Consider the following 11,842-nt stretch of genomic DNA (forward strand, 5'->3'; position numbering starts at 1 on the left):
GAGAAGTTCAAGGGGCAAGTCAGTTAAGTGTCCGACTTCCACTCAGGTATAGACCTCATGGTTCATGAGTCTGAGCCTCACATCGGGCTCTCTGCTGTCAGTAAAGAACCCACTTAGGATCCTGCCTGTCCCCCTTTCTCTCCACCCCTCCTCCACCTATCAAAAATAAACATTAAAAAAAAAAGATGAAGTTTAAGAAAGGTACCTCTGAAGATGTGGATAGTGGTTGCTCAAAGTCAGATATACCCAAGTGTAGGTCTTGGGCTAGAGCGTAGGGATGCAGGTTGAAAAGGGAGTTTGTGGGGAAATCTTCAGTGTTCACAGCAAAGGCAGACTGGAAGCTGGGGGATAAGTCCCAGAAGCTCCTGCATTTGCCACATACGAGTTTGTGAAGCCAACAATGAAATCGACAAACTGATGAATTTTCTAAGCTTCAGGACCTCCCAGTGATTACAGTCTCACTTCTGTTTTGTGAATCTCAAGCAAATTTTCATCACTGGACGTTTGTAAGTAAGAACTACACATGGGGCGCCTGGGTGACTCAGGTGTTATGTGTCCAACTCTTGATGTGGGCTCAGTCATGATCCCAGGGTGGTGGGATCAAGACTCGCATTGGGCTCTATGCTGAGTGTGCAGCCTGCTTAAGACTCTCTTTCCTTGGCCCTTCTCCCCCACTCACGCTCTCCCCCTACCCCCTAAAAAAAGAACTACACAAAAGCCATGCCTGTCAGGGATGGAAGTAGCGGTTATAGAGCCAACTTGACCATGAAGGCTACAAAGAATCTAGCATTTATTTTTTTTGTACATTGCAATAACTCTAGTAGCAGTAGGGTTATGAAAAGTCTAACACAAACCTGAAACTTTCATAATTACACCAAATAGACTTGGAGGTGAGACTGATTAAGTAATCACAATTGAAGTCACTAGAGAGAAGTGTTTTACAGAAAGAATTAAATGAAGCAGAAACCAAGAAAAGCAGACGTGAGAAGCCAGATTATCCTGGAAAGAAAGGAAAAGGGTGGGATTAGTGACTCATGCAACTTCACTGGAAATTGTACTCTGGGACCAGATAAATTTTGTTATAGCCTTGTGGCACATTTCTCTCCTTATTCTCTGGTAAATGTAGATATATGATACTTTCAACAAAAAGTACACTGACCAAGAAAATGTCCTGGCTAAATTATGTTCTTTTTTCTGTCATGCAATTAACTAACAACCCTGTTCTGTTTGTAAAAGGAACTGATCAATCAGCATAAACTGTAAATGGACCCACTGTGGACACAGACTATGTAGACATTTTAGCTGTGCCACTCAGAGAGGCTCAGGGAGAATTACCTACTTACCTTGCCTATCTGTGCCTAAGGTTTTCATTTATTAATTGAGGATGCCATTATTGGAAGGTAGTACAAGGCTCAAATGATTAACTATTGATACAATTCTTAAGAGACTACCTGGCAAGCTTCAAGCAATTTTTGAGCTAATAATGACAGATTCAGAGATGGGCCAAAAAATCATTTTTGAACAATTCTATCTCCAAACATACCAGAGTCCAGGATCTTTATCATAAGTATTCCAAAAGAATCAATGAAAAATAATAATGAACAGTGGGAGACCTCATAGTAACTATCTAGAATTTGTCTTTACCATGTTGATGGGTCTTTCAAGTCTGATGCGTATTATCAGTTAGGAAGAGGCCACTGAAAAAGACCTCGGCCAACAAATTTCCTCCCTTCCTTGAATCTCTATGGACGATCCGTTCTACATGTTAGCAAAACAACAAAATTGATCTCTACGCCAGAAATCTGGGTAGTGAAAAGGTATGAGAGATAATAAAATATATTTTGTGGATACTTAAGTTTCACAATAGATAATTATTTTATAACGTCATTTCTTGTGAAGTTCTAGATTCTAACTGAATAATAAGGACATCTGTGAACCCTTAAGCATATGATGATTAACACTAAGAACTAGCAGTATACAAATATTATAAAATAATGAATAATCAATCTAAGTATTATTATGTACTTGGATACAATGCACATGTACAAGTTCAGTAAATTGTACACTTAAGAATAATACCTTAGGGGCGCCTGGGTGGCGCAGTCGGGTGAGCGTCCGACTTCAGCCAGGTCACGATCTCGCGGTCCGTGAGTTCCAGCCCCGCGTCAGGCTCTGGGCTGATGGCTCGGAGCCTGGAGCCTGTTTCCGATTCTGTGTCTCCCTCTCTCTCTGCCCCTCCCCCGTTCATGCTCTGTCTCTCTCTGTCCCAAAAATAAATAAACGTTAAAAAAAAATTAAAAAAAAAAGAATAATACCTTATATTTTCACTAGGTTCTCAAAGTTGTTCTAAAGGTTACTATTTTTCACATGTTTTATTTAGGATATCAGCTTGTTCTCAGTGGAAGGACCCATTCATGTCACTATCACACATATTATTGGAACCAGAACCATTTACTTTGTCTCTTTGTTTCTTTCCTCCCTCCTTTTCTTTTTATTTTTGATCCATAAGATTGTCAAACAGATAAACTCAACTTTTCCAAATTAGTTGTGAACCTGCTGATGTGTACTAATAAAATCAACACTTTCCCTTTGTATGGGTTCTTTTTTTTTTAAGTTTATTTATTTTGAGTGGGAGAGAGGGAGACAGCATGAGTGGGAGAGGAGTAGAGACAGAGAGAGAGAATCCCAAGCAGGCTCCACACTGTCAGAGCAGAGCCTGATGTGGAGCTTGAACTCACACACCGTGAGATCATGACCTGAGCTGAAGTCAGATACCTAACTGAATGAGCCACCCAGGTGCCCTTCTATGGGTTGATCCTGTCTTGTTCATTGAATTGCTTGTAAGTTCATGCCTGATTTTGTTGTTTTTGCAGATTCTTCGAACATTTCCTGTTATTCTTTTACTTTATTCGTATTCTTCACCTTAGATTTCATATTATGATATCAACATTGCTAAACTGGCTTTCTTTATTTGCTCAAATTTCAAATTTTTAACTCTTATTCTTTTTATCTATTTTTAATTTTTTTTATTTTTTTTAATGTGTATTTCTTTTTGAGAGGGAGAGAGAGAGCAACGGAGGGAGGAGCAGAGAGCGACGGGGACAGAGGATCCGAGGCACCGAGCCTGATAGGGGGCTCTAACTTGCCAACGTGAGATCGAGACCTGAGCCAAAGTTGAACACTTAGCTGACTGAGCCACCGAGTCACCCGTATCTATTTTTTTTCATTTGGCAGTTGCAAAGACCCCCAAATTTATTTTTTTCTCCTCTAGAAATCTAACCTGCGAGTTTCTCATTCAGCGAGCGGGTTTATATTTGCTCTCTTAGATTGCATAAGGCAGACATTGCCACCACTGTGTCGCCAGCACAGTGTCCAGCACCAGTGAGAATGTTAAGAAACTCTGGGCTTAGCCTCTTCTCATTTACCAAAATTATTCCACTCATACTCGATCTGTCTTACTTCCCTCACCATCTTTACTTCTGTCTCAAATGGAACTAATCTTTTTTGCTCCTCTTTTGTATAGAGTGTGAGCTTAATGTACATTACCTTTATTTTTGTATTTTCTTTTTAGTGTAGTTGACACACGTTACCTGTTACATTAATTTCACGTGTACAACATAGTGATTCAACACATTTAGACATTATTCTATGCTCCCCACAAGGGTAGCCACCATCTGTCTTCAGGCGTCACTATTACAACACTAATGACTGTATTCCTTATGCTGTGCCTTTGATTCCCGTGACTTAGTCCCTCCAGATCATTTACGCCTTTTTATCCAACCAACATCTCCACGTATTTCTTAGGAGCCTACATCTATGCTAGCATATTAAATTTAAAAACCCGGAAATATCTGTACTTCTGGGAGTCTCAAACTAGGGAAAGAAAGCTAAAATACAAAATTGCCATAATTTGGGATACATTCTGTAGTAAAAGAAGCTTCGAGGTACTTTTGACATCAGAAAAACAAAAAAGGCAGCTGTGGTCTTTATGCTGCCTGGGAATTTAATGAGGTCGGAGGAAAAATGGGTAGGGGAGGCTTTGCCTTTGTTGATTTGTAAATAATTAGTGCAGTTCTAACGGGCAGAAGAAAGGAAGTCTCCCAGGGAAAAGGCCAGTACATGCAAAGAAGATGAAAGAAACCAGGGAAAGATGCATGAACTGCAATTGGAGACTTAGAAGGTAGATTCAGGACTATCTAAAAGCCACCTCATTGGGGACGGGATTTGTACAGTTATGGCCTTCATTTAGGTCAGTTGGTGGCTTGAAGATCAGAGTTTGAGTAATTATAACACTGAAATAGGCAAACACTACAAACCAGGGCTTTTTATCCCAGGGATCTAGTTGCTCAACATTTGATGGCACACTACTGACTTTATCTCAAGTGTAATGAGGAATCATTAGAAGATTGCAAATTAGGGTGTGACATCTAATTTCCTGTGGCTGCTGTAACAAATTACCAAGCTATCATGGTAGCTTGAAACAACATTTATAAACATACACTTCTGGAAGTCAGAAATCCAAAATGGCTGTCAAGGCTAAAATCAAAGTACCTGCAGGTCTGCTTTTCTTTGGGAGACTCTAGGGAAATACTCTAGGCTTCCTTGCCTTTCCACCTTCTAGAAGCTGACCATATCCCTTGGCTCATCAAAACTGCTACCTCTGCACTGTCAGCACAGTGTCAAGTATGATTTCTTATTCAAAACCACCAAGGTCTAGAAGAGTTTCTTACAATACATCAGTCTGACACTCCATCCTCCCTCCCTTTTCCACTTATAAGAATCCTGTGATCACTCTGGGCTTGCCTGGATAATCCAGGATAACCTCCCCATATCAAGGTGAGCTGATTAGCAAACTTGATTCAGCCCTCAATCTTTCTCTTGCCATGCAATATGTTTATAGGTTCTGGGGAGTAAGACATGTACATCTTTGGGGAACCATTCTATACCTACTGTTGCCTTCAATAAAATTTTTTTCTAGAAGTGGTACAGAAGATGGCCTGGATGCCATGTTAGAAGGATGAGACAATATCTCGGTGAGAGAAGATGAGAGCTTGAATTAAGTTAATGGAAGTTACAGTAAAAGTGGTGAGGATAACTGATGACTTCTTTGTTGGACATAATGGTATGGAGAAAATGAAAGAAGGTGAAGCATTAATACAATGCAAAACTCTATCAACAAGGAATGATATTATTTCCATTTCCATTACAAACAAAAGTTATCAAATGGAGTTTATATTTTGGTAAAATTGTCTATTTTGTATTAGATTGCAAACCAAAACTGCAGTGTAATAGAAACGTTGTGTAACTTATCAAATCCTAGCAAGTAAAAGGCAGTTACCCTGATTCTTCAAATTTTTCCTCTGTGCCTTTCCTCTTACTCTATAACATTCTGTCCATGGCTTTGCAACAAGTAACAATGGATTGGAGAAACAAATATTGCTTACTTCTTTATATAACTATACTCTAAAACCCACTCTTGAAGAACTCATAATAACTTTAATTGGTTCCTGGAGCTGGGATAATAGCCTATATGCTTTATATCTCCAAAACAATAGCAAAAACTACCTATAAAACAGTTATGGAAATGAAATATTTGCTACTGTTATAAGAAGGCACAATTGTACATATTCTTAAAATAGTGAGATAAAAATAATTTAGTGTATGTCAGGGGAAGAAGAAAGCCATCTAACTTGTGTCTGGCTCTTACCAGTTATCAGGGGGAAGGGTTGATTAGGTAATACCTGTTCTTCTAAGCCTAGTTAAAACCAACCAACCAACCAACCAACAAAAAATGTTCTTTTTATGATCAAAAAATTGCCAGTTATAGTATTCCTAAATTTTTCAAAGCGACAGAAAATGACTATGTTGCCAGCACAAAGTAGATGTTCAACAAATATTTACTGAAGAAATAAATTAACATAAAGCCAAAGAAATATTTCCCAAAAATCTTTAAAGCTCCAGAAATATACATTGATAACTCTTATAATACCATATATTAACACTTGTGGACATTGAACTTTGGTCACAGAACTAACCCAAGTCACTGTCATATCTACAACTGTCACACTGTCCCCAAATTTTCTCCTTGCTGCCATTCTTGACCCTCTTAAATCCACACCCATGTAACATCATCATTAGTAAAAACAAAATACAGTCACACTTCTCCTGCATGAAACCCTCTAGTGGCTTCCCGCTTCACTGAGAACAAAATTCCCAACCTGTGGTCTCCAGGGTTTATCCTGACTGGCACCTATTTAGACAATGAGCCTCAGAACCTTCCTGGAATGTGCTGTCCCCAGATCCTGGCCTGTCAACTCTGAAGAAAGGCTCTCCTCCTTATCTAAAGTAATTCTCTTTCTCATCCTACCAAGGTAATCACCTCATTTCATATTATTCATGGATCTTAAATATCTTAAACCTTTTAGATTAGATCTATCATTATTAATCTATGTTTATCTCATTTCCTTGTTTATCTCTGGTTTACTGCCTCCTCCCCCCCATTAAAATCCAAGTGTCACGACAGCAAGTTGTGTTTGTTTTTGTTCATTGTTCTATCTCTAGGTAAGCCCTCAGCAAATATTTTTGTGTGATTTAATGCATGGTATTCCCTTTAAGTATAATAAATGCAATCTTACACAGGCACCAATTCATACTGTCTGATGAATTTAAAACTGACATCCATATATTCACCTCCGTTAAAATTTTACATAAATGAGACTCTTTTCACTGTTCAGGCAAGAAATATATAAAGCACGTTTTTGCTCATTTAGTTCTCTCTCTCCACATCATCTTAACCTTCAGCAAATTCTCTGGGCTTTATCCTCAAAATATATCCAGAATGTGACCAGACTCCCCCTATACCTCTAGTAACATGATCCAGGGAGCATCAACTCTTGTCTAGACTCCCATAAAGGAAAAAATATATACGTATCATGTAGGTTGAGAGTTATACAAGACTGAAGCTTAATGAAAAATATATTAAGATATAAAATGGGAATTTTTATCCTGACAGGTATAAAATAATATCTCATTGTGATTTTGATTTGCATTTCCCTGATAGTGATGTGGAGTATCTTTTCATGTGTCTGCTGGCTATCTGCATATCTTTTTTGGGGGGAGAAATGCCTATTTATGGCTTTTCCTTTTTTAAATGGATTATTTGATTGGGGGAGGGGGAGTTGAGTTGTATAAGAATGAGAAAGACAAGAAGTAACAAGTGTCAGTAAGGAAATGGAGAAACAGGAATGCTTGTGCACATACGTTACATAACGTGAAAATGTAAATTGGTGAAACCACTGTGCCAAACTATGGAGGTTACTCTCAAAGTTAAATATAGAAATATTGTGTGATCTAGTAATTCCGCTACTAGGTATTTACCCAAAGAAAATGAAAACACTAATTTGAAAAGATATACGCACCTCTATGTTTATCACAGCATTATTTATAATAGCCAATATATGGAAGTAACCCGTTTCCGTTGATAGATGAATGGACAAAGAAGATGGGAGATACACACACACACACACACACACACACACACACACAGGAATATTACTCAGCCATAAAAAGAATGAATTCTTGCCATTTGCAACCAAATAGATGGATCTAGAGAGTATAATGCTAAGTGGAATAAGTCAAACAGAGAAAGACAAATACCCTATGATTTCACTTATATGTGGAATCTAAAAAACAAATGAACAAAGAAACAAACAGAAAACCAGACACTTAAATACAGAGAACTGGGGGTCACCAAAGGGAAGTTTTGTGAGGCGGACAGGCAAAATATATAAAGTGGATTAAAATGTACCAATTTCTAGTTATCAAGTAAGTCACGGGGATGAAAAGTACAGCATAGGGAATATAGTTAATGATATTGTAAAAATGTTGTTTGGTGATAGATGGTAACTATACTTATCTTGATGAGCACTGAGTAATATAGAATTACCCAATAACTACGTTGTACAACTGCAAATTGTATAATATTGTATGTTAATTATATCTCAATAAGAGAATTGGGATTTTTCAGCATACACATGGTGTTAAAGCCATGAGTATCTCTCTTAAGAGATTTAGTTTAGATTGGATGCAATGCTACTAGGCTTAGGTTTGAAAAGAGGAAGAAGTACCAGAAAGAGATATTAAGAAGTCAGATCCAGTGAGATTTATGAAACGCCAATAAAATGTATTCACCTAGAACCAAAATTAGCAAGAGTTTCAAGCAGGAGCGACTAATCAACTATATTACATGTGCTGACAGACCAATTAAGATGAGGGCTAAGAGTTGAACATTGGATTTAGCAACTCTGACAAAAATAATTTCAGTTTAGTGATCAGAATCAAAGCTTGAATAGAGTGAATTCAAGAGAACGTTAGAGCTTAGTCATCTTGCATAACTGAAAATTTACATCAGTTGAACAGTAACTCCCCATTTCCAGCTTCCTCCAGCCCCTGGCAATCGACTTTCTATCTCTTCGTGATCCTGATTTCAATTCCTGTAGACATATATCTTGAACAAATTCTAAATATCTGTTGTATAAAATAATATCTATAGTCAACAATACTCCATTTGCACTTTAAAAAAACTGTTAAGAGACGGGCACCTGGGTGGCTCAATGGGTTGAGTGTCTCTTGATTTCGGCTCAGGTCACCATCTCGTTGTTCATGAGCTTGAGTCTCGGTTCTGAGCTGACACAGTGCTCCTGCTTGGGATTTTCTCTCTCTCCCTGTCTCTGCCCCTCTCCTACTTGTGCTGTCTCTGTCTCTTTCTCAAAGAAAGAAACATTTTAAAAAATTATTAAGAGAATAAGTTCTATGTTAAGGGTTAACAAGCAAACAAAATCAAAGGGCTATAAAGAAACTTTTAGTTGTGATGGATAGGTCTATCACTTTGATTGTGGTAATGATTCCCTCCAGTATATGCATATGTCCAAACTCATCAAACTGTAAACATTAAATATATGCAGTTGTTTGGGACACGTAGGTGGCTTAGTCGGTTGAGATTTGGGCCCTTAATTTCAGCTTGGGTCATGATCCCAGGGTTGTGGGATTGAGCCCTGTATTGGGCTCTGTGCTAACAGTACAGAGCCTGCTTGGGATTCTCTCTCTCTGCCCCTCCCCCACTCGTGTATGTGCTCTCTCAAAATAAACAAACATTAAAAAATAAAATAGACATATACAGTTTTTATCAATTATATCTCAATGAAGCCAGGGATAGGGGAGACAATTATGGGAGAGAAAGCTTAGTGGTTTCTATAAAAATATCTTTTAAGTACCTTGCTATAAATGGGGTTATATTTACTCTAATTTCTCCGTTTTTCACAATGAATGGACAATGGTTTTAATCGGCTTTAGAGTAAGGATTGAGGTATTTGTAATTTTACTCTCTGGCCTTTTCTTAAAAGTGTAAAAGCAGTTAGTTGACTCTAGAACATCCATTCCCATTCTTTGAAAGTTCCTTAAAGGGTCATCAATCCTGAACTCATCAGATACTATTAATGCATGTCAACAAAGCTGTATAGCTTGTGCTTATCTTTAAAAGTAAGGCTTTTTTGTTTGAATATTCAAAAATGAATATACTATGAATAATTTAATGTCTTATTTTCTTTTTTAGTATAACAATAGATAATTATTTTATTATTCAGCCTCTGTTCCACATTCAATGGGGGAAAAAACACATTTTCCCCTAGTTTTTTCTTTTTCTTTTTTTTAACTCTTTGAAATTATATGTGCTTGGTCGTACAGCTATTAAAATGTGTCTTTCCTTCATAGCCAAAAAACAAACAAGAAAACCATAAAATTTGGGGTTTTTTTCCCAAGAACTATTAAATTCTATTTGAATAGTAAACTCACCTTGCACATTATTCAATCAGAACTAGAATTTACAGGACTGATTAACCAGGAAATAATTGTTCGATCTTATCAAGAAAAACTCAGAGGTGAGTAACTTAGGATCAGTATTTATCCAAGTACTTTCTCTTCCTCCTGTAGGTCAGAGGATGAGCTGGATTATACCAGGTGTTTTGTGAAGCTTTTTTATAACATAGCTATGCATCCAAGATATTTACTTTCTTGAGGATCTTAATCTTGCTATCAATAGTCAAAGAAAGGCATTATGTCTTTTTTACATGTTTATTTTGAGAGATAGAAAGCACGAGTAAAGGAGGGGCAGAGAGAGGAGAGAATCACAAGCAGACTCTGCTCTCTCAGCTGTCAGCAAAGAGCCTTATGGGGCGGTGGGGGGTGGGGGGTTCCATCTCATCATGAGCTGAACTGAAATCAAGAGTTGGATGAATAACCAACCGAGCACCCTAGGTGCCCTGAAAGGCACTACATTTTTAACTCAGCACATACTAAATGTAAGATGTAGTACCAGGTGCTAAGCAAATAACTATATAAACTCATGGGTAATCATCATAATATTCATGTTTCTATGCTAACTACACTATGTAATACACTAGTTGTATTTTGAATATGTAAAAATTGGCTCAAACTAAATTAATGATGTCTGCTGTTAGAGTTAGTAATCTAAGTCATGAAACGATATGACATTCTCATCAGTAATAATCATTTTCCTAATTCTACATTCCATTGAAATGGGGTAATTCAGACAAGTTTTGTATCTTACTATTTTTAAAAATAAGCATCATTTTACCTAATTGTTTTTCCTAACGGGCTGAACTGTTTCCCCTTCCTGTTATAGGTGGGAAATAAGCTGGATTAGACCTGGTGTCCTTTGAGGTTTTTCTTTAATATGGTCATAACCATGAGGCACCTGGGTGCTTCAGGGGGTTGAGCCTTGGATTTGGTCTCAGCTCATGATCTTGCAGTTTGTGAGTTCTAGCCCCACATCAGGATTGCTACTGTAAGTGTAGAGCCTGCTTCAAATCCTCTGTCCCAAAGTCTCTCTCTGCCCCTCCCTTGCTTATGCTCTCTCTCTCTCAAAAATAAAAATTAAAAAAACTCATATATGGTCACAGCCATGTGTCCAAGCTATTCAATTTCTTTCTGATCTGTAACATTTTTCATGAAGACCTGCTTAAAATTATATTTTATACTCACTGGGAAGAGATATTGCTAAATAGATTCCATTACATAGATGTGCTGCTAATATTTACGACTTATCCTGAAAATCAACAGCCAGAAGCTAAGAGGAAAAATTTAGTGTGCATCTACCAATCAATTAAAACTTACGTGGAGTCTCAGGAGAATATGAAAAAAAGGCAGGAGATACACTAACCTTCAGAAATGTTGACAGTGAGGAGGGAGACAGTCTAAGTCCCAGAAATACTTAGGTCTTGATTACAATGCATTTCAGAAAGACTCTAGATTGGCCCAACCATCAAGAAGAAGTGTCCCCTGTAAGGACTTATTAGTGTTTCTTGTTGATGATCGGTATGATTTTGCAGTCATCCTTTATAGCAAATAGTAATATTTTAACATTGTTACAAATAAAGACTATAGAAGATCATTTTAGGATTAAAAAAATTTAACCTTCCTTTGAACTCTTACCTACATCACCATCATCAAAATGGGAATCAGTACTTCAATGGATCAAAACAGGATTCAAATCTATTACATTTGGGGTTTTATCTTCTCTTTATGATGATAAAGCATTATAATGGAGAAGATATCTTCATTGTTATCTTCCCCAGTTGACTAATCATGTAATAATTCTTTAATTCCCTCATCTACTCGGTCCATCTGTGCTTCCTGGATTTAATACCCTCAAGTTTAAATGTTCTTGCTTTCCTCACATATTATGGTTTAAACAACCTGTTAAACAAAAGTTTAATATTGCTCTCTCAATATCGATAACAACAGAGGGACAAAAATTGTCTTTCTC

Source organism: Prionailurus viverrinus, chromosome A2 (genome assembly GCF_022837055.1).
Source record: "Prionailurus viverrinus isolate Anna chromosome A2, UM_Priviv_1.0, whole genome shotgun sequence".
In the NCBI taxonomy this organism is placed as follows: Eukaryota; Metazoa; Chordata; class Mammalia; order Carnivora; family Felidae; genus Prionailurus; species Prionailurus viverrinus.